The sequence below is a fragment of the Arachis ipaensis genome, chromosome B10 (assembly GCF_000816755.2).
Source record: "Arachis ipaensis cultivar K30076 chromosome B10, Araip1.1, whole genome shotgun sequence".
In the NCBI taxonomy this organism is placed as follows: Eukaryota; Viridiplantae; Streptophyta; class Magnoliopsida; order Fabales; family Fabaceae; genus Arachis; species Arachis ipaensis.
In genome coordinates, this window is record NC_029794.2 from 117,465,723 (window position 1) to 117,470,161 (window position 4,439).

Genomic DNA, 4,439 nt, shown 5'->3' on the forward strand with positions numbered 1-4,439 from the left:
CTGGCAATCACTTGAAGTCCAAGCATTGGTGAAAGTTTCAAGATGAGTTTAAGCATAAACCACCATGACAAAGAGCTCACTAAAATGTTCAACTTAAGGAATTTAACTAAAAGTGCTAGGTGGGAGACACTCCACCATAGTAATATCTTTTCATTTTCTCTTTTGTATATATTGGTAAATAATTTAGATCTCCTTTATAGATAGTTTTGTTAGGATTGCTTGATAGATTAGGTTGCTTAATAATGTTTGGTGTTGTTTTGGTAGCTTATTGGGTGTTTGAAAGGCTCCATTTTGGTGGAAAAATTTTGAAAAATAGAGAACCATTGTGCGTATGCATGGGAGATGCGTACGCATGACACTTTCACAAAACCTTATTTGTGCGAGTACCATGCGCACGCACACACAAAAGAAAATTCCAAACTCACGTATGAGACAAACATCTGCGTATGCGACATCATCTCACAGTGGCAATAACCCCCGTCGCGTATATCTTCTCGCGTACGCACATGCTTAAAAAAATAATCATCATGCGTATGCAAGTTACATGCATACGCACACCCTATTTTCCCTAGTCATGCGTATGCTTAAGGGATACGTACGTATGAATTCAAAATGCCACCCCTTTTGTGAGAGCCCTAACTCACATACGTAACCTCCCCCCTATTTTCTTATCTTCTTTCTCGTTCTCCTCTTCCTTTCTTTTAGCCCCCATAACCTCCATAACCACCAAACTCCATCCCCAACCATCATCGTAGCCACGGTCTCCCCTGTTAACAATTACCACCATCGACCACTACCCTTCTCCTCCTTCCATTTCTCTTTCTTTCTCCACCCTTGTCTGTGTTGCCACTAGCCCATGTTCTTCTCCCATTCCAGCGACCTCGTTGCTGCCGGTGCCACCCTAAGCCACCGCCGCAATGTCCAATTTCCTTTCCTTTCTCTCTGTTTAGTTCTATGTTCCAGGTTTTTACCATTTTCTTTTTTATTTTCTGTAGTTTAATTTTGTGAATTAGTTTAATTTGTTGGATTAGAATTAGTTAGATTAATTAGTTAGTGGATTTTAAGTTATTAGGCAGAGTGAACATAGTATGTAGTGGATTTTTAGGTATGGTTAATTTTTGTTGTGAATGATTTGGACTTTTATGAACTTGATTGAATGTTGGTGATTTCACTGTTTCTGTGTGTACTGCTGAAAATTGCTGCTTTACTCAGTTGCACATATTTGTTTGATTTCCTGTGAATTGAGAATTAAATTAATTTTGAACTCATGAGAAAATTTGTTGACTGAGTAAACTGTTTCACTATATAACTGAGTTGCTGCTAAAATTTTTGTGCTGGGCTCAATTGATTTACTATTTGTTGCTGTGCGTTGAGATTTCCTACTGTTCCGTTTCATTGAACTGCATGTTGTGAATTGGTGATGTAAGATCTCGTTGATGAAATTCTGTGTCGATATAACCTTGCATACCATATGTTGTAACAATGCCTCAAAAGTTTTGTTTGAACAAATATTTGGTCAACTTCTTTTGATCTCAATGTGTGTTTTCATTCTAGTTTACTTAATTGCATTGAGGTCCATGTTTAAACCTCTAAGTGACCAGAAATTGTTGAATTTTTCATATTTGAGGCCGTCCATCTATAATTGCAAGTTTGATCCATTTACCCTATGTAACCTCCTGTGATTCACCTTGTTGTCCTTAAACGGTTTGAGTTACTTTGGGCTTGAAATTTCAATTTTTTTTATATCAATCTTGCAATTTTAGTGACTGAATGCGTTGATGTATGAATATGCTTCTTTTTATAGTTATTTTTATTTGATTCATCATCAATTGCTCATGCTTATGCCTAATGATGTGTGAACCTTATTTGTTGAATATGTGCTATACACATACATAGAATCACTCATCTTTGGCATAACACATATTTTATGAAGTTGAATGTGAGCTTGTCTATTTTGCGCTTTTTGAAAACTCTTCGAAGTTAAAGATCACCCTTGCTATGTACATAATAACTAACTTTTCTTTTTTTAACTAACTCTTTTCTTTTTTCTAAGTGCATAGCAACCAATGTTTCCTTACTTCTTTTTGGTTGAATAGGCAAGGTAACTAACCTTGATTGATCAAAAAGTGATTTCTGATTGATTTTGCTTTGTAATTTCACTTATACTTCCAATCAATTCTATTTTCACCTTCAGCTTTCCAAATACTTAATTTTTTACCTCAATTACTTACTTTTTCCTGCTTACTTATATCATTTTGCTTTGTATACCTTTAGAATGTATTTCATATACCCATTTTCTTTGTTTCTTTTTAGGATGACTAATAGAAAAAGAAAGGGTAAGGCCACAGGGTTGGAAAAAAGAAAGAGAACCCAATAGGCCGTTAAATCAGTGGATGAGGTGCAAACTGAAAGAGCCATCAGTAGGAGAGATAAGGAGAATCAGAGTTTGCCTCCTACTGATGAGTTCAAGTTCTCTAATCTTTACTCAGAGTTAAAGTTCCCAGACTTTTGGAAACATAATCTGCACATTGAGCAGAAGCTCCAAATCCCCGATGAGTTGAATTAAAATACTAAGGTTCGGATTACTTAGCGAGGATGGGTATTGTTAGACTAGGAACTGGTGACTGTGAATGCATCACGGGTCTGTGAGTTCTATGCCAATTACTATACGGGCCCTCGATGCAATTAACCTACAGGGCAAGAAGATCTCGGTTACTGAGGAGGCAATAGAGAGAATCTTCCACTTTCTTCCTAAGACCATTGACAAGGATACTTCTGAAGAGGCAAAAAGTGAGAGGAAGTTATTGACATTTAATTGGGATAAGGTAATGGAGGTCATTGCCATGCCTGGGACTACATAGATTTATGGAGCAAGCAAGACAGCTCCCAGGGATATCTCAGTTCACGCCCTGACTATGGAGGCTCGGATATGACAGCAGATTATATCCAATTACGTGATGCCCAGCACACACGAGATTGACATTACTGCTAACATAGCGGTCTTGATCTGGTGTGTCTTGGAGGGTTAGAAACTGTACCTTCTAAAGCTCATCAGAAAGCATATGGGGTGGGCTCACTACATTGGTAACTTGGCTTTCCTCTGTTTGATCACGCAGTTAGCTACGGAGGCCGAAGTTTGGCTTGCAACTGATGAGAGACCGACAGTCGCTGGGAACAAGACGGTCATACACATGGTAACTGGTACAGGTCTCAGCCGACCGCCAGACGCAGAGGCCGCAGTCATCCAGCAGCCACATCAGAGGCCGGTACCTCAGCAGCAGCATCAGAGCCACCAGCAGCACCATCATCATCATCACAGCCGATATACCATCTGGTCCACCGGCTCTTTGAGGAAATAGCTCGCGTGGAGCGCCGCTCCAAGCGCCGTTATGAGAATATTAAGAGGCATAACCAGGACTAGGACAAGATGATTGAGGAATTGGACACCCTATCTGAGCACAACGAGGAGGAGGAGCAGGATCTACCAGCTGGAGGTGGAGATGACGAGGATTCCTTCCATTCCATGTGAGCACCGAGGATGATGCTTGATTTTAAGTGTGGAGAGATCGTCTGACCGAATTGGCAAATTTTTTTGGTGAAAATGCTTCTATTCCGAACACTTCTATTTCAATTTTTAGTATGCTTTTTGGATATTTGTATATATTTTACTATCTTGAACGCTTTTCTAGATTCTGCACTTTATTAGTTTGATTTGTATATATTTTTACTACATATTCTAGTTTACTTTAGTTTATTGTATCTTCTTGATTATGGTGTGTATGTACATAGTTTTAATGGTAGTTGATTAGCTATGATTGGATAATGTGGATAATTGAACCCAGTTTATCATCCTATATGTATGTAATGATTTGAATCCTTTTGAGAATAGGAAATGAACTTAAGAATTTTGATTTTCATCCAATCATATTACCTATATATATAATAATAATAATAATCTTATTCAATTAATGAAATTTTCAAGACAATTAGTCAATTACCTTTTATACAGGGCATCCAAATTGATTTGAGTTGACCAATTTCCAAGATATTACATGCAATTTTGGGTAACCTTTTTTTACTATTGAGGTTTAGGTGAAAAATAAATCCTAAAAATACAGTGGGATTTATGGGAGTCCTCAATTTCATAATAGAATTTTTCTTTCGGACGGCCTTTGATGGGTGGCGGAATTCAACCAATTAAGAAATCAATATGGAAATACGTTGCGAGTATAGTTCTTAACCAGCAAAAATCCGCTCATTAATTTAGAAAGGTTGTCACAAAATTTAGAATAAAAATACTGGGAGTATGAGTCCCAGGTCGTCTCCCAACGAGTTGCCAAAAGGGTGCTAATTTATTAATCAGGAGTTTTCCGAGAAATTTTGAGAGTTGAATGACAGAAAAATAAATAATTGTAATTTAGTGCAATGAAAATTAAAAG

At 37.6% G+C, this 4,439-nt stretch overlaps 1 long non-coding RNA gene across 1 annotated transcript; it reads left to right on the forward strand.

Moving 5' to 3' along the window:
- LOC110268166 lies at window positions 580-3,820 on the forward strand. Its single transcript, XR_002356264.1, has 2 exons — window positions 580-963; window positions 2,314-3,820. It is a non-coding gene; the product is annotated as an uncharacterized LOC110268166 (long non-coding RNA).